The 21,578-nt window shown below is 41.6% G+C and overlaps 1 protein-coding gene across 2 annotated transcripts in view; it reads left to right on the forward strand.

Annotated features, from left to right (window-relative positions):
• Nucleotides 1-21,578, forward strand: part of CDK17 (cyclin dependent kinase 17) — a 177,752-nt gene that overhangs the window by 60,864 nt on the left and 95,310 nt on the right. Inside the window, exon 2 of one of the 2 annotated variants that reach the window (XM_043545747.1) lies at nucleotides 20,655-20,806. The exons of the other annotated variant lie outside the window; for it this stretch is intronic. The gene's annotated coding sequence lies outside the window, so the exon portion shown is untranslated. The remainder of the gene's footprint in view (nucleotides 1-20,654; nucleotides 20,807-21,578) is intronic. 2 annotated transcript variants of the gene reach the window in all.

Genomic DNA, 21,578 nt, shown 5'->3' on the forward strand with positions numbered 1-21,578 from the left:
CAGATATATAAATGGTCACTTTTCTTATGCACTACACGATCCCATTGTTTTAGTTTAAATGTATAGTAAAAATTGAATTTACTTCTGAAGTTAGGAACGATCAGCCTCAAAAGTAACTTGAATTAAAATGTACGAGTCATCTAAAAATAGATTTTAAGACTGGAAACTTTACCTCATCCTTAACTGTAGTGATGCTTTAATGCAATAACAATAGATTGCTACCCTGTGTGGATTGCACTTGTTTGCTTTGAGTAAGCAGTTAATATTTGTAGAATTGTTTGAAAAATGAAGTGTTCTATTGATTCATAATTATTTTTAATTACAGAAGCAACCAAAGTTCTTAATCAGGATTAAGGTCTTATTATGCTAGGTATTCCTTTCATGCACAGAAGGAATGGTCCCTGACTAGATGACTTTGCAGTCTAAGGCCTTGATTCTTCAGTGTACAGTGTTCAAGTGAAAAATGGGGCTCCATGTGGACCCAGCTGTCCAGCCACCTGGATTAGCATGCAGGATTCGGGCCTAAGAAGCAAACTGACTAACGGTGGGAGAAAGGGATGTGCAACACAAGTTATCGGAGTAATGGTTGACAAATTTCACGTTAGATACACTTTGCATAAAACAAAAACAAAACTGACCTCACAATGTTGAAAGTGGTCAGACACATAGAAGAACATAAGTTGTTGCACAAAAGTCAGCATGGTTTCTGTAAATGAAAATCATGTCTTACTAATCTATTAGAGTTCTTTGAAGGGGTAAACAAACATGTGGACAAGGGGGATCCAGTGGACATAGTGTACTTAGATTTCCGGAAAACCTTTGACAAGGTCCCTCACCAAAGGCTCTTACGTAAATTAAGTTGTCATGGGATAAGAGGGAAGATCCTTTCATGGACTGAGAACTGGTTAAAAGACAGGGAACAAAGGGTGGGAATAAATGGTAAATTTTCTGAATGGAGAGGGGTAACTAGTGGTGTTCCCCAAGGGTCAGTCCTAGAACCAATCCTGTGCAACTTATTCATAAATGATCTGGAGAAAGGGGTAAACAGTGAGGTGGGAAAGTTTGTAGATGATACTAAACTGCTCAAGATAGTTAAGACCAAAGCAGACTGTGAAGAACTTCAAAAAGATCTCACAAAACTAAGTGACTGGGCAACAAAATGGCAAATGAAATTTAATGTAGATAAATGTAAAGTAATGCACATTGGAAAAAATAACCCCAACTATACATACAATATGATGGGGGCTAATTGTGCTACAACTAATCGGGAATGAGATCTTGGAGTCGTCTTGGATAGTTCTCTGAAGACGTCCACGCAGTGTGCAGCAGTCAAAAAATCAAACAGGATGTTAGGAATCATTAAAAAAGGGATAGGGAATAAGACGGAGAGTATCTTATTGTCCTTATATAAATCCATGGTATGCCCACATCTTGAATACTGTGTACAGATATGGTCTCCTCATCTCAAAAAAGATATACTGGCATTAGAAAAGGTTCAGAAAAGGGCAGCTAAAATGATTAGGGGTTTGGAACGGGTCCCATATGAGGAGAGATTAAAGAGGCTAGGACTTTTCAGCTTGGCAAAGAGGAGACTAAGGGGGGGATATGATAGAGGTGTATAAAATCATGAGTGGTGTGGAGAAAGTGAATAAGGAAAAGTTATTTACTTGTTCCCATAATATAAGAACCAGGGGCCACCAAATGAAATTAATGGGCAGCAGGTTTAAAACAAATAAAAGGAAGTTCTTCTCCACTCAGCTCACAGTCAGCCTCTGTGGAACTCCTTGCCTGAGGAGGTTGTGAAGGCTAGGACTGTAACAAGGTTTGAAAGAGAACTGGATAAATTCATGGAGGTTAAGTCCATTAATGGCTATTAGCCAGGATGGGTAAGGAATGATGTCCCTATCCTCTGTTTGTCAGAGGGTGGAGATGGATGGCAGGAGAAAGATCACTTGATCATTACCTGTTAGGTTCACTTCCTCTGGGGCACCTTGCATTGGCCACTGTTGGCAGTATAATCAGAATAAATAATATTGTGATAGAGCAAATTAATTTTTTCCCCTTAGATTAGGGAAAGGATTAAGTGAACTCCTTGAAATATTACACACTATTAAAACTGTCTTTGTAGGTCTATGATTTCTCAATATTTTTTATAAGAGCATCTCCCTGACTATGTCTAAATCTTTCCTGAGGTCTTGTGAGATTCTAATGGCTGTTGTTTCAAAGCTACATGTCACAGTTCAGAAAGACTAATCACTCTAAAATTGTTAATTTTCACATTTTCAAAATGGTCTAATTTCTCAGATTTTAGTACCTCAGTAGTAACACATGGGACATAACCACAAAATTTATAAGAATAACTTTGTCCTAAATCTCAGTTGCTTTTGGGAAGTATTTTCCCATTCTTGATCTATGGAAAGAATCCATTTTCAATTTGCTCTCAGTTTTCCCCTTAGTAGTAATGTCCAGTATTTCTTATAGTTATATAACTTCTTAGTAGGAGGACGCAGGGGGAGGATGATGTGAAATTCAAAGCTTATATAGGGTTTTCCATAGCAGATACATTTATATGCGCTTCTGCATTTGAAGAAAGTGTATTCCTGTTTCATAGTTTTAGATGTATTTTTGGCATTTAAAAAAATACCTTTCTCCTCCTTTCATAGGTGCTGGAACTAGGGGGTTGGGAGAGAGGGGGGCTGAAGCACCCCCTGACTGAAGGTGGTTTCCATTATACATAGGGTTTACAGTTAAGTTTAATAGCTCTCAGAACCCCCACTATACAAATTGTTCCAGCATCCCTGCCTCCTTTTGTTTAAAGAACAGTAACAGAATAACTTCACTACAGCCAACTACTGACGATAATTTTAGCAGGAGAAGAAGCCAACAATAAAAACAGATACAGAACTCTTGTGTTCCTCCTAACTGAAAAATATGCCTGCTTCCTGTTAATTGAGAACTCAGATTCCACCAGTCATGGCTACACATTTTAATTGTTTTGTTGTATGCAAGGGTATATGCCACTTATTGATGTGACCATCATTGATTTTGAATGCTATCATTACTTCACAGTTTTTCAGGATTAAATATTTAAATCCATAATAATATTTTACGTTATTGTAACACTCAAATTGAAGGATCTTGAGAGATTTAGTAAGGTAGGTTGTAGTATTGCCCTGTATACAGATGCAGCAGATAAGGCATCAAGATTTTAAGTGACTTGCTCATAACCTTGCAGGGAATTAGTAGGAGAGTTGGAGATTGTCTCTCCATTGAAATGAACCACAAAATGCCCATTGACTTCTTCATTAGCACCAGAATTTCACCCCAACACTTCAACGTGGTGCAGAATATTTGCTTCTTTTCTGATAACACTAAACAGGGTTATGGAGTCAAATATTTGCAAGGTGTATTGATATGAAAGAATATTTGCTTTTTAGATTTTGAAAGATATTTGCATAATCCATTCAGTATTTGCAATATACCTCACCTTGTTCAGACAAATGTAATCCAGCAAAGTTCATTTCAATAAATCAAAATGTTAATTAGTGAATGAAATATAGTTGGTCACAATTCATGAAAACAAATATTTGTTATAATTTAAAATAATAGTTAACCAAAAAATGATAAATGCACACACAAAGCTCTGAGACTTAAGATTTTTTTAAATGAAACTGTAACTTACTTTTTAAAGTTAAATAGTTGTATTTAGTTTCTTGGAAATACAATAATAAAGATCATTCCCAATTTGTTGCGTGTAGTTAGAAATTAGAGAAAGAGAAGTGCAATAATCACTGATTTATTGTTCTCCATTACTTTAAAAGAAATCTATCCAGTGTCTTTCAGATAATATGGGTAGGGTTTGTCTGCTAGATTGCTGTAGACCAGGGTTCGGCAACCTATGGCACGCTGCTGTCTGCCAGACCCAGGCAGACAGGAGCGTGCCACTAAAAATCCTGCCCGGCCCACTATTTTCCGCCCACCGCTCTCTCCTTGCAGGGCAGGCAACCTCCCCCCTCCCGCCACCGTGCTGGGTTCCTGCCCCTCCTTCTCTCCCTCCCTGTGGCTGATCAGCTGACAGCCCTTGCTACGGAGGGGGAGAGGTAAAAGCGGAGCCGCAGCATGCTCTCTGCTCCGGGGACCTTGCCCTTGGGGAAGGGGGTGGAATCAGGGCATATCTCCTCCAGCCCCTTGCCGTGAACCGCTCAGGGCAGAGGGCTGGGAGCACACCCACGACCCCAGCCCACACCCCCAGCCCTGTGCCCTGACCCCTGCACCCCCCCACAATCTCAGCCCGGCCTCCGGCACCCCCCCCCACATACCCGGCACCCCCCACACCCAATGCCCTGACTCTTGCACCCCCCACATTCCCACTCCCACCCGAGCACCAAATGGGAGCTCCTGCACACACACCCCCATTCCCACCTGCACCCCTCGCACCAAATGGGAGCTGCCCAGGTAAGCGCTCCACACCCAAACCTCCTGCCCCAACCCTGAGCCCCCTCCCTCATTCTAGCTCCTGGCCAGACCCTGCACCCCAACCCCCCGCCTGCTCCTTCACCCCCAGCCCTATTCTCAGCCCACTCCCACCCTCATCTCAGTGCAGAGAGAGGAAGAGAATGGCAAGAATCAGGGAGAAGGTAGGTACCTACTCTCTGTGGACAGAGGCGGGACTCCAGACCGGCAGTGGGCTGAGCTGGGCTGGCAGCCGGGACCCTGGCTGGCAGGAGCCGGCGGACGGAACCCCAGACCGACAGCAGGCTGAGTGGCAGCAGGCTGAGCCGCTCAGCCCACTGCCAGTTTGGGGTCCCAGCCACCGGCCCCGCTCAGCCCACTGCCGGTCTGGGGTCCTGGCTACCAGCCCCTTGCCAGCCAGGGTCCTGGCCGCAGGCCCCGCTCAGCCTGCTGCCGGCCTAAGTGAACGGAACCCCAGGCCGGCAACAGGCTGAGCAGGCTGGCGGCATAAGATCAGCATTTTAATTTAATTTTAAATGAAGCTTCTTAAACATTTTGAAAACCTGTTTACATATGACAATAGTTTAGTTATATAATATATACACTTAGAGAGAGACCTTCTAAAAAACGTTAAAATGTATTATTGGCATGCGAAACCTTAAATTAAAGTGAATAAATGAAGTCTCGGCACACCACTTCTAAAAGGTTGCCGACCCCTGCTGTAGACCTTTGTTTCCTTTCCAGAGTGATTTAACTGACATGTTAAACGCTTATTTTTTTATAATGTGAAAAAGAAAATTCAAAGTGATATCCTTGTAAAATCTTAGCAAGCCAGGTCTTAGTTTGGTACTAGTATCTAGGTCACTGACAACAGTAGCAAACATCAAACTCTGAAATAAATTATGATTCAGAAAGGTAATTACTTTGTAGTGGAAGGTATTGTGCTCCCTGCTTGCTCTTGGCAGAATGAGATGGTATAAGGAACAAGTTCTAGTAATATAAGAAAGAGAGCATTATTAATTCAAAAGAAGTAACTTTGGAGACAACAAGGAAATAGAATTTCATTTCTTGGCTCTGCTGGGGAAATGGGAGAACACTAGCCCTGCCCGCATTGAACCAGTTGTCAGCTGCTTGGGGACACTGCTCCCCAATGGCTACACACCATGTGAGCCCAACACTGCTGCCTTATCTCCCTTCCAGAAGTGGTGGATAAAAATACCTAGATACCCCAGAAGAGCCGTTGTTTGCTACCAGAGAAACTGTTCTAGGCTTACCTCCCTTAGAGCAATTTAGGGACATTAGGTCCAAGCAGTCTTCTCCATATCCCACTGTACAGTCCCAGAATGGCTGGCTTCCTTTGGTCTTTGGCAGTGGCCTGTAAAAAGGATCCCAGAAGAATCATCACTCTCCTTTGTAACTGCTTTGTGTTCAGAAGTTCTGGAGCCTATCTACATCATCACTAATCTCTGCCTACTATTAGTCACCATAATCTTATCTGTGTCCTATTACTGGTTTTAAGTATTCCTACTAATAAATTTTAGAGACATTTATTGCCTTTCAGTTACTATTTACTAACTACTGATGCCCTGGTTTATTGCCACTGATTGACACTAATTGCCACTATTTTACTGTTTTTGCAATCTACCCATTCTACGTTATTGATCTGACTGACATTTATTTACTGACCAATATTTTTCAACTGCTGCCATTTATTTTCTCTATTGATTTTAGCTGACATTTTGTCACTGTTTGAATTCTGTATGCTATCCTCCACTGCCCTTATCATGTTCAGGGTGTGAAAACCTTACAAGAAATGTTTGGCTGTGTAAACCTATGAGCAGAAGGTAAATATGAAACATAATTGGTGTACTGTGACATGCTTCACTACCTGCCCCATCTCCGAAGACTCCACCTCTTGCAAGACTGCTTAGCCAGGTTCTCCCAAGAATCGTATGACTGAGGGCTAGTTCTGAGCTGAAGCTGTGATGTACTTGTAACCACAGGGCATCACCCTTGGGCGGGGGTTTAAAAAGCTGCTCCTCCCAGAATTACAGGTTATGTGGGGTTAACTCTGCTAAGCTGACTAGCATGCATGTACGTTCTTTTATTGTTTTTAATATTTTCTCTATAATGATTTTTACATTAAGCATAAAGTAGGCTTGGATAGGAAGTGCTTGTGGTACTGTGAAACTGTAGCAATTACACTGTCTCTGAAGAGAAAGCAGTCAGCTGTCCTTGGGTAGCCTGTGTGGGAATAACACAGTGAAGGCAGGGAACTGTGCAGCCTGGAAATACACCTGTCAGAAGGGAGTGAGACATAGGTCACAACCTAAAAAAGATAATGGCTGTGGACCTGGACGCCTGAGACCTCTGTGGGGAAATGCAGGTGCAGTTGCCTTGAACTAACAGATGGTGCTTAGGATTTGTGTATGTTAGTTTTTGGTACTAACAACACTTTTTAAAACCCTTTGTTAACTTTGTAAAGAAAAATGGAAGTGAATATCCTCATGTCCAATCTTAATATTAGCATTTCTTGGAAACTTTTATTTGTTTGAAAATATAAGATATGAACCCAAGTCATGCCTCAGATAACAAGAGCAGTGTTGAAGGGCGGTTGTTAGATTAATATCTGAGAACAAATTTATTACACTCGCTAATATGTGATGCAAGAAGGATTATCACGTCTCTTTTTGATCAACGCTCTGTGTTTTGCAATAGTATTGTTGCTGATTTTGTTGACACACCCCCCCCCCCCCCCCAATTTCAACCCAACAGTCTCAGTATTGCTTCAAGCCTTGTCTATATGAACATTTAGTTTGAGGCAAGATTGGGTGTGACTCTACCCCACAGTGCACTAACTATTTTTTAGTATGCTTTGATCTACACCACTTTGAAATGGTGGGAAGTAGAGGGTAGATCAAAGTGCACTAAGGAACTGTTAATGCACATCAGCAGGGTCCATCCAGACAATTAGTGCACAGCAGGCTAGTGTTGGGTAGACTCACGTGCTGTTTTGGTGCAAACTAAATGTTCATGTAGAAAATGCCTCATAACATGTCCCCCTCATGGGGTGGGATCTGAAGTTACTTTGCCATTGAATTCCAACTCCAGTCTTGTTTGACCTGACATAAAATGTTGTTTTCAGTGTTTGTTGTAGCCATGTTGGTCCCAGGATATTAAAGAGACAAGGTGGATGGGGTAATATCTTGTTTTGGACCAACTGCTGTTGGTGAGAGAGACAAGATTTCAAGCTTACACAGAGCACTTCTTCAGGTCTGAAAAAGGTACTCAAGCTTGGTCTACACTACCAACATATGCCAGTATAACTACGTTGCTCAGGGGCGTGGAAAATGTACACCCCTGAGTGATGTAGTTATACCAACCTAACCCCCAGTGTAGACAGCAGTATGCTGATGTGAGGGCTTCTTCCATCAACATAGCTACTGCCTCTCGGGGAGGTGGAATACCAACGCTGACGGGAGACTCTCTCCTATTAGAGTAGGTAGTGTTTTCACTACTGGTGCAGCTGCAGAGCTATAAGTGCAGACAAGCCTTCACAGTGTCAGAGCTCAATACAATAGTGGAACAGATAAGGAGTTAACATGTTACAAGAGACTATTCAAGATGAAGTAGGCAGTTAATACATCTACAGTCATAGAACAAAGGTCAGTTAGTGCGTTGCAGATTGTTGTAATGAGCCATAAACCCAGTGTCATCGGTTGTGTCTACACTACGCACCTAGAACATAAGAATGGCCATACTGGGTCAGACCAAAGGTCCATCCAGCTCCGTATCCTGTCTACCGACAGTGGCCAATGCCAGGTGCCCCAGTGGGAGTGAACCTAACAGGTAATGATCAAGTGATCTCTCTCCTGCCATCCATCTCCACCCTCTGACAAACAGAGGCTAGGGACACCATTCCTTACCCATCCTGGCTAATAGCCATTAATGGACTTAACCTCCATGAATTTATCCAGTTCTCTTTTAAACCCTGTTATAGTCCTAGCCTTCACAACCTCCTCAGGCAAGGTGTTCCACAGGTTGACTGTGCACTGAGTGGAGAAGAACTTCCTTTTATTTGTTTTAAACCTGCTGCCCATTAATTTCATTTGGTGGCCCCTGGTTCTTATATTATGGGAACAAGTAAATAACTTTTCCTTATTCACTTTCTCCACACCACTCATGATTTTATACACCTCTATCATATCCCCCCCTTAGTCTCCTCTTTTCCAAACTGAAAAGTCCTAGCCTCTTTAATCTCTCCTCATATGGGACCCGTTCCAAACCCCTAATCATTTTAGCTGCCCTTTTCTGAACCTTTTCTAATACCAGTATATCTTTTTTGAGATGAGGGAGCCACATCGGTACGTAGTATTCAAGATGTGGGCATACCATTGATTTATATAAGAGCAATAAGATACTCTCCGTCTTATTCTCTATCCCTTTGTTAATGATTCCTAACATCCCGTTTGCTTTTTTGACTGCCGCTGCACGCTGCGTGGACGTCTTCAGAGAACTATCCACGATGACTTCAAGATCTTTCTCCTGATTAGTTGTAGCTCAATTAGCCCCCATCATATTATATATATAGTTGGGGTTATTTTTTCCAATGTGCATTACTTTACATTTATCTACATTAAATTTCATTTGCCATTTTGTTGCCCAGTCACTTAGTTTTGTGAGATCTTTTTGAAGTTCTTCACAGTCTGCTTTGGTCTTAACTATCTTGAGCAGTTTAGTATCCTCTGCAAACTTTGCCACCTCACTGTTTACCCCTTTCTCCAGATCATTTATGAATAAGTTGCATAGGATTGATCCTAGGATTGACCCTTGGGGAACACCACTAGTTACCCCTCTCCATTCAGAAAATTTACCATTTATTCCTACCCTTTGTTCCCTGTCTTTTAACCAGTTCTCAGTCCATGAAAGGATCTTCCCTTTTATCCCATGACCACTTAATTTACATAAGAGCCTTTGGTGAGGGACCTTGTCAAAGGCTTTCTGGATATCTATGTCCACTGGATCCCCCATGTCCACTGCAACTGCACTGCTGTAAGGTCTCCTATGTAGCCACTCTATGCTGGCAGGAGAGACCTCTCCTGCTGGCATAATTAACCCCATCCCCCGTCATGAGCAACAGTAGCGATGTTGGCAGGAGAGTGTCTTCTGCTGACATAGTGCTGTCCGCACCGGCGCTTTTGTTGGTGAAACTTATGTGTCAGAGAGGTGTTTTTCTCACACCCTTGGCCGACAGAAGTTTTGCCAACAAAAGTGCTAGTGTAGACAAAGGCTCTATAAAGTCCATGCTTTTTGATATCTAGCAGAGTTATGAATTTTATTTCCCAAGCTTGTCTTTTGAAGGTGTTGTGCAGATTTGTTTGAATTCACATGGCCTGTCTAAAACATTTAGGTTGCGTTGAAAGCAAGTCAGACGTAGTTGTTATTTTTAAATGAAAGGTTATCTTCAGTAGTCATGCAAGTATCCTGTAGTTTTTTAAAAGCTTCTAAAATGCACCCTATTGTGATATATAAATATCACAATGTTTAAGTTAAGTTCACCCAGAATGCATCAGATAATAGTTGTATGTACTTTTAGAATAAATTAATTTAAACTTTTGCTAATAGTAAGAACAGTTCAGGTTTCCTGTCCCGATTCCCCCATATAGCTTGATCAGTATGTTTTTAATATAGTATAGGTTATCTATCTGTATTAAAGTCATTCAAAGCACAGTCTGCTTGCAATTTTACAGTATGTGACTGTTTTGCTAGTGAAGGGAATGATCGTTTGTGTAGGGGGAAAGCAGCCAATTTTGCATTAATATGTGACTGAGCATTCTGAGCTGTAGTGGTATTTTTTCCTTTGGGAAAAATGAATGACACATGTTTACAGCTATATAGAAATGTAGCCAAATAAATTTTAGTCAGCAGTTGAAAATTTACATTTGAATGTATTTTACAGAGAAATTCCATAATGAACGTGTGCAGTTAATTTTCGGAAAAAAAAAATTCTACTATAACCTCATTCACTCTATAATATAATTTTAAATGTAGCTTTTGATTCTTATGTTACGCTACCAAAAAGCAAGCAAACAAAAAAGGCCTCTAAATATTACCTATTACAACAAGTATGACACTGGAGATAATGGACTAGTTATCTTGTTCATTTTGAATCATTGCAGCTATTGAAATAAATAAAATCAGTATAAAGGATGTTCATTAATTCAACCAGATATTCAGAATATTGAATTAAAAGGAATCTTTAGTTGCCACTAATGTCTGCAGCCTTATTGAGAATTCTTTTAAAAAATACCTTTGGAACATACATAAAAGAAGATCCCCTAAACAAGTATCTTGTAATGAGACAAAACTTTTCACTCAGTAGTAGCTTTGCTCATCAAGTGGTGGAGTATTTTAGCTGTATTAGTTCAGTTAATTTCTGTAGCACTTTATAATTGTCATATTTCCCTAGAAAACACCTAGCAAATGATCAGTCTGTTTAAATATATATCTTAATTATCTGTATTTTGGAGAAGTCTCTAGCGGGGTTTAGCATATTGTTTTTCTTAAATGTCTGGTCTTATCACATTTCAACATGTGTTTTGTAGAATGGCATTTGTTTGTTTAAATCAGTGTCTCATAGCTGGATCATAGTTATGTTCTGGCATGTAGTCTTATTGGTAGCAAACATGTAGTTTGGGCTGTCTTCTGTTGTATGTCCACAGGTAGAATTTAACCTTGATTTAACTTACTCTCTCTTTTTTTTAAAACACCCCTATCAGTTGCTTTAACTTGATATAGTGTGCTTCCATCTTCTTTCAAATACCTTCTCTAAACACAGTCAGAATTATTGTTGAAGAGATTTGTTCTAGTTATCATTACCTTTCGATGTGTGTCTTCTGTGTGCCTAATAAAGATATATAGGACTAAACATTTCTACTATGCAGCCTGTTTTAATCCACCCCTTAGTTTTTAGTATTACTCAGGTATATTATTTAAATAATAATAATATATGTGGAAGTGTTTGGTCTCTCTCTCTCTCTCTAGGTTGTAAGTTCAGTGTAAGGACCTGTTCTCTTTTATATTCTGTTACATCTGTGCTCTGCAGAGCATGCAGCAAATCCTCAAGAATAATAAATAATGATTACTGTGAACTACAGGCAGAACTAACATGTCTGTAAGAAAAGGATATATACATTATAAATTACTCTTACTATGTTATTTGGCCAATGAAAACCCATCTGCAGTCTCTGACCTTCTTTATCTTGGCTTTATCTCTCACTCCAATATTTTCAGAATTACTTACTTGGAATGAATGCTGTATCTTTAGCTCTTGATTGACTATGGAAAATACTTCATTAATATGGTGAGGTGAAAGGCAGGCCCTACTAAAGCTTCCCCAACAGCTCTTCCAGTGCACCTGAATTCTGACCTAAACAACATCCTTGGTACTCCAGTTTCATGCTTCTCCATTCTAATCGAATTGAGGCCTTTTTGTGTGCCGTTACATTTGTGATGCAACCAAATTAGGGGAACCATAGTTATTGTATTTTATTTTTTTTAATTAATACATGGTACCTGTCACAGTGTCCCTTAAAGCCTAATCCAAAACCTGTTGAAGTCAGGATGTAGCTTTCCATTGTAAAGCATCAGCTCAATGTTTTGAGAAGATATTTGAAAAAGAAGGTGTAAGTACCGTACATCAGCAGGTGTGACTACATCAGACATGTCTGATCCCTGTTTGACATACTACAGATGCAGACAAAAGAGAAGCTGTCTCTACCTATGAGCCAGGTTGAGACAGCCAGAGTGAAGGTTATCTGTTGTTCTCCCTTTTCATTCTCACCTGTATGCAAGAGAACAGAGACAATGTTATCCTGTACCAGTGGAGGGACATCAGTCTTTACTACAACATCCTGTGGTAAATTCTTTGGTGCTGTCTGCAGCACAGGAGGGGGTGGGGGGTGGGAAGTCACCTTCTTCTGCCAGGAGAGAAGAATGTAAGCTGTGTGCTTTTGGCAGGGGAGCCTATTCCTATGGCTCACTAGGCCTTCCGGTGGCTGACTGTCAAATCACTGTGTTCTGCTACAGTTACGCTCTGTGGGATGCCATGAGCCCTATGCTAGACTCCTTTCCTGAGGAAGAGAAGGAAGTGGTTAAGACTCTGGTCACTGAGGATTGTACACTCATGCAGCGCTATGAGCAGCACACGATGACTTAGATGTCAATGCAAGAACAGTGACCACAGGAGCGGCTCTTAGGAGGTACTCCTGGCTGAGATCCTTTTGGTCTTACAGCTGGATCCCGAGGAAAATAGAAAACCTCCCTTTTTGAGAGTAGGGGCCTTTTTTAGTGATGAAATCAATGAAGTCCTGGAAAAGATTAAGGCTGCTGCACCTTCCCTGGGACTAACAGAGTCCTCTTCCTAAGCACAGAAGAGGTTTTCCTACCTAACATTCCACTTCCAAAAGACAGGCTTCTTCACAATACCAAGGGATACACTCCCAGAGGTGAAACTAGCCACTCCTTTAACCTACTAATGGAAAACAACCTCAGCATTATTGAAGCAGGATTCCTAATCTCATGCCTCACAGCCCTCAACATCAGCCTCCAAAAAACAGTTTTGAAGATGCAGTCAAGCGCTATGCACTGACTTGCACCAGTTCTCCATGCCTTCTTCCCATCCCAGGGTGGATTTGGTTTAAATCAAATTGATTTAAATCACTAGTCAGGAAGACTCTATTTAATCATGGATTTCTACATAAAAGTGCATTCTTGTTTGTTGTTATAACCTTAATAAATACTCTTCACAATTCAGAGATAGATGTAGGTTTCATTTTTAGAAGGTACCCACTATACATTTTTAAAGTGATTTATTTTGAAAACTTTTCAGATTAGTTTTACATTTATATCAGAAAATGAATGATTGGTTATTTCATTTACCAAAGGTAATTGAAGCAGATATTTATAAGTTATTGGAGGTGAACTGTCTCCAATTCAACCGGTTAATCATTAATATTTGGAGGATTTTCTTGCCATGCTGTATTAGGATGAGAACATCACCAAACAGACATTTTAATTGTTTTATTTAACTAAAACAGCAATGTTATGTATTCTGGATTTTTTTCTTCAACAGCAAACACATAATATTTTAACAAAACAAGCATATGAATTTTTAAATTTAGTTAAACATTTGCGTTTTTTAAAATCGGGTTTGTTTTTGTTAAAATTGTTAACTAAAATAGTTAAATGGATAAAAAAAATTAAATAGACTATGTCAGCCAGGTCAGCATGAGAAACGTAAAATATTGGCTTCTGCAGCTAACTCAGTCGTCTCTTCACCTTCATTTTCCTGTTTGTTCATAATCTGGAAAAGAAAAACAAGCTTTCCTGCTTTTTTCAGCTCCCAAACGATTTCTCAATTTGGAATGAATTAGTCCACAGGAAGAAGATATTCTTTCTACTCTGACAGAAGAAGCTACTGCTGTTAAAAGTGAGATTATCACTTCAACAGTCTCTAAATCCAAGTGCTTAAGTGACTTCCACCAGTTCACTGGTGTGACTTTCTTTAAAACATCATCAGCAAAAATATATTTCTTGAATGGTTCTTATTCCCAAACTGGGTCTCTTTTACAGCCTGCTGCCATTTTAGGTTTTCCCTTCTAGTGAGAATGATACGGTAGATCTCAAATCAATGAAGGCTACACTCAGAAAGACCTCAAGACTTCTGGAATATGCTGCTCAAACAGTTTCACTTTTGTTTCTACTGCCTGTCCCTCCCTTCGCACAGTCATCTCCAGACTTCTTCTCCTTGTCCAGATCTATTCCTCCCCCAACAATCTTCTATTCACTGAACTTTTTGAAACTTTGCACTTTTAGAGAGAGGTAAGGGATTGACTCCGTGTACACAGATTTGCAGAGAGACAATAGGGTTGAGGTCGGTTATTTCTCACCTCTGTATATTATTTATTTATTTATTTATTTAAAACATTTTTGCTGTTAACAAGCGTGTTATCTCTGGAGACACAAATCCACAGTTTGAGAACTGCAAAACTAAGCATCTCTGATGGTATCTTCTAGACTGAGCACTGAGTCCCATTGGGAAGATAGAAAGATTAATTTAAATAATCTATAGAGAAGCCCCTGGAACTCCATAAAATTGGGTCCCTAATCCATGAACTTTTGGAACTCATTTACAAAACTTATCTTAAACATGACATGAATATATTGTTTCATACTATAGAATTAGAATTTATAATCCCTATTGCATGATGAGATATCTTTGAGCTATAATGTATCTTAATTAAAACTATCTTTAGATAGGTTTTTTTCCTCAAAAAGCATTTTATAAAAAAAAATCCGATTTAAATAAAAAATATCTGATTTTTTAAATTATTTTTTTAAAATCATAGATTTTTATCCAACCTGTCCCATCCCCACTCTTTGGACCTTGTTTCTCTTCCTCTTACAGAGCTTGATGCACAATTATCTCTGATCACTTATTGCTGGACACAGCCTGTGACATATTCCATCTGGTTCTTCACCAGACTACATCAATATCCTGTCTCCTTCCCTCTTCAAGGACCCATCTCTTGAGAACATCTTGTTGGAAGAAGTGGATTCCCTTTTCTGGAAGGGAGCTTGTGGTGAGGCGGTGCCCAACCCCCAGGCAAGATTGGGCTGAACCAGACCTGAGAGGCTGCGCAGACCTGCAGCCAATCAGAGAAGGCCTGGTGAAAGCCAATCAGAGCAGGGAAAGAGTCAGCCAATCAGGGCCAGGCTAGGCCCTATATAAAGGCTGCCCAGGAGAGAAGCAGACAGTCTCTCCAAGACCTTCAAAGGAGAAGTTTGAGCGAGGAGACCAGCACCTGGGACAGCACAGCGCAATGCAGTGCTGGGCAGGGTCAGGGTCAGGGGAGCAGAGGGGAACTCCAGCCCAGTACCTTCCAGGCTGCAGGCCCTGTTAGAAGGGCCCACAAGGTGCGAAGGGGCCGAAGGGGAAGCGGCCCAGGGAGGAGAGGCAGACAAGGGGAGCGAAGGAGGGCAGGGAGGCTGCCGCCAGAGGGTCCCTGGGCCGGGACTCAGAGTAGAGGGCAGGCCTGGATCGCCCCCTTCCCCATTGTATTACACCTGGCCGTTAGAAGTGGCCATAGCGGACTGCACCCGACCCCTGACAGAAGGGGTAAGACTTTGGGGTGTGGTTGGCCATGGCGGCTGGGGCGAAGCGGAAAGACTGCTGTTATATACACCCCCTCCCCCCCCGGAAGGGAGTGAGCGTGGACTAGGAGGCAGTGTCCTGAAGAGGACGCCGCGAGAAGGGAGCAACACAGGTCCAGACGCCAACCAAGGGCGAGAGACGGACAGGACACCACCAGCGGAGGGCGCTCCACATGGACTGAGCTAATTCCTGGAGGTACCAAAAGGAGGCGCTGCGGTGGTGAGTCCCAACCCCATCACAGAGCTATAAAGTTGGTTCTAGGAGAACACTGAGATAAAAGTTTTTGTTCCTGCTATTCCTGATGCCAAGCAGAGGAAAGATCTGAGACCCATTTGGGACCTCAGCAATCTCAACAGGTGCATAAGAATATTTAAGCTCAAGATGCTTGCTCTAGAGGACATTGTCCCTTCCTTGTTCTGGGGAGTTTGGTATTCGATTCTTTACTTAAGCATGTCTACTTTCATTTGGCAACCAAACATACATTGAGTACTTGAAGTTCAATGTGGGTACAAGACACTACCAATTTAGAATTTTTCATTTTGGCTTGTCTGCAGCACTGTGCGCCTTCATCAAGTGTCGCATGGTGGTTGCTGTTCACTTCAGATGCTAAGGAATATCTGGACTGCTGGCTTGAGGGCCAGCTCTCAACAGCATCTCTCTTCAGCAGACTTGTTACAAATTTTGGGTCTGGTACTAATCAATATTTTCATTAATGACGTGGATAATGGAGTGGAGAGTATGCTTATAACATTTGTGAATGACACCACGCTGAAAGGGGTTTGGAGGATGGGATTAGAATTCAAAAGGACCTTGATAAATTGGAGAATTGATCTGAAATAAACAAGATTCAATTCAATAAAGAAAAGTACAAAATACTGTAGTTAGGAAGGAAAAATCAAATGCACAACAACAAATTGGGGAATAACTGGGTAGGGGCTAGTGCTGCTGAAAAGGATCTGGCGGTTGTAATGGATCATAATTTGAAGGTGAGCCAACAGTGTGATGCTGTTGTGAAAAAGGCCAGTAGCCTTTTAGTACGCCCTATGGGGTGTATTAAAAGGAGGGTCATATGTAAGACACAGGAGGTAATTGTCCCACTGTATTCCACACTGGTGAGGCCTGGGGTGGAGTACTGTGTCCAGTTCAGGGTGCCACACTTTAGGAAGGGTGCGGACAAATTGGAGAGATTCTAGAAGACAGCAACAAAAATGATAAAAGCTTTAGAAAACCTGACTCTTGAGGGGAAAACTGAGCATGTTTAGTCTTGAGAAAAGATGACTGAGAGGGGATCCGATAAGTCTTCAACTACATTAAGGGCTGCTATAAAGAGGACAGTGATTAATTGTTCTCCATGTCTGTGGAAGGTAGTACAAGAAGTAATGGGCTTAATCTGCAACAAGGGAGATTTAGGTTAGATATTAGGAAAAACTTTCTAATTAATTACAGGAACGGGTTACCTAAGGAGGTTGTGGAATCCCTGTCCTTGGATGTTTTTAAGAATATATTAAACAAACATCTGTCAGGGATGGTCTAGGTGGTCCTGCCTCAGCTCAGGGAATGGACTGGGTGACCATGTGGTCCGTTTTAGCCCTACATTTCTATGATTCTGTGTGTAGCCTCCTCCGGTAACCGGGACTGTTGATTACCTGGGAGAAATTCTTTGTGCAGGTTGAAGTGAGGATCACTTTTTTGGAGCAATCCTGGACTCCACTCAGGGCCTTTCTTCCAGAAAAGAGATTTTTCAAGATTTGGGACTCTGACTACTCCAGGGAACAGCCAGTACAAGACTGTCAAAATTTAGGGCAACTATACTGTGTTCTCCCTCGATGGTTCAGCAAGGGCACCTTTTCTTAGGTTTTGGCTCCCCAGACATTGTCTCTTGGATGTAGACACTCACTCTCTCCTTCCTGACCAGGGTATTTCCAGGCTGCAGAGCACCCTATCTACACTATGAATTCCCCAGCATAGTCAAACTGTTTAAGCAGGCCTGCTTTACTTTTTTCTTCAGAGATGGTAACCGTGTAATTGCCACAGTTAAGTTACCACACAGCTCTTTCTGAAGAAGGACATTTATTCTTAAGGTAAAAGCATTACAGAGAAAATATTAAAAACAATAAAAGAACCTCCAAGCATCCTAACAAGCTTACCAGAGATCACCCCTTGACTGCCACAAAGGCCCTGGCCTGTGAAAAGTCCTTTGAACCCCACCAAAGGGTTTTCCTGTGGTTACAATTCATAATCCCTTTTGCTCAGCGCAAGAACGCAGACTGTGCCAAGTCCTTCCAACCCACCCCAAGAAGGATTGGGATCATGCTTGGACAGACAATTCCGTCCATTTGTTGGGTCAGAAAGAAGGCCCTATGTCAGTTTTAACTCAGGCTATTGAACCCAGAATCCTTTCATTGACGGTTGCACAGGCACCAGCTTCTAATTTTCCCTTGGGGTGCTCAGTGCCAGGCCCCACCCCAACTCTACCCTTCCCCTGCCCTGCCTCTTCCCACCCCCACTCCACCCCTTCCCCCCAAGGGCCTGCCCCGTCTCTTCCCGCTCCTGCCCCACCTCTTCCCCACCTCTTTCCACCCCATCCCCCGAGCATGCCTGTCGGTGATCCTCCCTCTCCCTCCCAGTGCCTCCTGCACACCGGAGAACAGCTGTTCCATGGCATGCAGGAGATGCTGGGAGGGAGGGGGAGGAGTTGATTGATGGGGGCCCCAGGTGGGTACACCTGGGGGTCCATACTCCATATGAACATATAGAAGCTCAGAGTATTGAGCTGGGCCCTCGAGACCTTTCACTTGTCTGTGTAGCACAGGTGCTTACAGACAGCACCCTAGCTATGTACTGCATCAACAAGCAGCGAAGTGTGCATTCCCAGCTCTTGTCTGGGAGACAAGGAATCTATGGCTGTGTTACATCCAAACCATATCCATCGCAGTCGCCCTTCACCTAGCATGAGAGGAGAGCGTGGAGGAAGATTCAGTCAGCAGGTCATCTCGGGATCAACTTGCGTGATCCTTGGAACCCGCGGTCCCCAGAGCCCTGTTTCACAAGTTCAGTAACAGACCTCTATAATACAATAAGACTTACCAATTTGATCCAACATTTGCATGTTTGTGAAGCATCCTGGTGTATTCTAAAATCATCTAGCACGGTGACGGGCAACCTGCGGCCCATCAAGGTAATCTGATTGCGGGCCAAGAGGTATTTTGCTGATGTTGACCACCTGCAGACACAGCCCCCCAACGCTGTCAGTGGCCGCGGTTCGCCGTTCCTGCCAATGGGAGCTGTGGGAAGTGGCAGCCAGCAAGCCCCTGTGGCCCGCTCTTCATGCCATTAGTTGGGAACAAATAATTTATCCAAATTGCCAGTTCCATCAGTGTAAAGAAATTGGGTTATACATTTTTTTAGTGTGGCTGGAAAGATTTGCAAAATTAAGTTGCTTAATAGTTAGGTAAATTAAGATTATCAGAAGACGAACCATTCAGATGACATCAGAAAAATAACAGATAAAGTGAAATTAGGTCAGGAATTTTCAAACTCTGTTAACTGTGGACCAGAATTTAAGAGATTATCTCATGACCATTGCCTTTTCTGTTCCTAGTTGTGTGGGCCACTTCCCGTGCTATTTGCAAGCAAATGACATCCCACTGGCTTCCCACCTGATATCAAATTTAAGCTTCTTGACACTACCTTCAAAGCTGTATACAACTGTGCCCCCAGGTTCTCATCCTAGAGTCACAATGCCTCGGTGTGCCTCAGACATGACTACCCTGCCCTTTTTGATATTGCTAAATGGGAGGGTAGCTTCAGCTATATGGGAATGGAGAACCTGAAACGGGGAGAGTTTGGTATTACCAGTCTGGGTCATAGAGATATGTTCAAATTTTAAGTGAAATAAAGTACAGTTTGTTTTCAGTGATATGCTCTAGAGATTAAGGCTAAATAATATTGGGGATAAGGGGAAGGGCCGTTACTAGATCTGTTGAAATCCTAATTTTATATGTATACCTTTAACTCTTATGAATTAATGGTGACGATGATGGAAAGTACATTTTTGTGTATAGAAAAATATTTATAGTCTTACAGCCATTGTGTATTTAAAGCTAAGGTTCAGCAATGTGAGTTGGGGTTTCTCAGGAAACGGTAGTGTTTTATTTCTGAGCAAAATATCAAAGGAGTCTTATACAACAGCAAATTGCACATATTCATAAAAAGCAGCAATCTCTTTAATTTAGTGTTGCTTGATTCAGTTCACATTGGCGTATGGATGGAACAAATATGTCTCTGTCAGTTTTGCTGTATCTTATCAGATAAAAGCGGCAAAGAGTCCTGTGGCACCTTATAGACTAACAGATGTACTAGAGCATAAGCTTTCGTGGGTGAATACCCACTTCGGCATCCGACGAAGTGGGTATTCACCCACGAAAGCTTATGCTCCAATACGTCTGTTAGTCTATAAGGTGCCACAGGACTCTTTGCCACTTCTACAGATACAGACTAACACGGCTACCCCTCTGATACTTATCAGATCGTTTGTGTCCTCATTCTGTCTGTCTGCAAAAACTAGGATTCCCATTAGTTACATTCAAGTGTGTGTTTTTAATATCTGACATTCCACTGTAGAATAGTTAGGTTGAAGACCATTTGTTCAGTATAGATTTAATATATTCCTTGCATTTTAAAAAATGGAACAGTCATAAATATTATGCTCTATGTTTTAAAGCTCAAAAAATAAAATGACAGTGCATATTCTTTTTACAGTTGGTAAGGGCTCCAGGGAAAAGAATCAGCAGTCTTGTTGCATTGAGTCAAAACTATTCATTCCAAATAGGTAACTGTAAAGTAACTTAGATTTAAATTTTCGATTTAAATCAGATCTTCTTTGTTTCCTGAAGAAAGAAGTGCTTACCTTTTTTAATTAGGGGAAATTAGAAATGTCATTTAGCAGCCAAAATTCTCCATTAATTTTTTTGTTTGTTTGTTTTAGACTGAATGTATCTATTCTCTTGACTACTCCTCAAATTATTGCAGACTTTGAGACCCATGTTGTGTATAGTGGTTGTGTTGGATCATATTTTTGGATTTTTCTCTGAACCCTCATTTTCTCCTGCCCAGGACTAATAGATGTCTTCTAATCAGGTAGGCAACAGTGAGGAATCAACTAAAGAATGTTGGCATCTCTGGCTCTTAGCTGGTGGTCACTCCCTCCCACCCCGTCTCCTTCATTGATTGCCAGCAATGCAGATTGTCTAAGAAAATGTCTTTGTCCACAATAGTAGCGGCAGGTTTTTTATTTTAAAAGTTGAATTCCCATGGAAGGAAGAAGTGACTGAAGAACAGTTCCCCCCACTTCTCCCCCATTTTAATGTCTATTTGTTTAAATTGTTCTGTACAACTGGTGAAGGCCTACTCCTCTGCAATATTACTTCTTAACTTGTGGTCTTACAAATAGCATTCCAGGGTAATTACAAGGTCATGATTGTGGTTCCTGTATTCTAGAGCAAGAAGAGGGGACGATATCCTGACTAAATGATTGGCTAGTCTGACCTCTATCCTTTCAAATGCCCCAATATTTTGTGAAAAGGGTCCTTTTAAAATGCCCAGTTCCATGAAGCTTGTAGCAGCCATGATAAAACTCCTTGTAATATTTCACAACTGTATTCATCTAGAAATTTTTTTTCCACTGGGGGTCACAGTAGTGTTGCCATCCCAGAATGAGTACAGAAAATTCTTCTTTCAATGGGCACCCTATTGAAGGCTCGTTCCTTCCTACTCCCTGATTCAGACGCTACACTTTCTGAGACTCTCAGTATTATGTGTAAAGGTGATATTCCCTTGACTGCATCTACACTTCAGAATGTTATAAAGATTTATTCTAAAAAAGCTCACCCCACAGATGAATCACACAATT

The sequence above is a fragment of the Chelonia mydas genome, chromosome 1 (assembly GCF_015237465.2).
Source record: "Chelonia mydas isolate rCheMyd1 chromosome 1, rCheMyd1.pri.v2, whole genome shotgun sequence".
NCBI classification, from domain to species: domain Eukaryota; kingdom Metazoa; phylum Chordata; order Testudines; family Cheloniidae; genus Chelonia; species Chelonia mydas.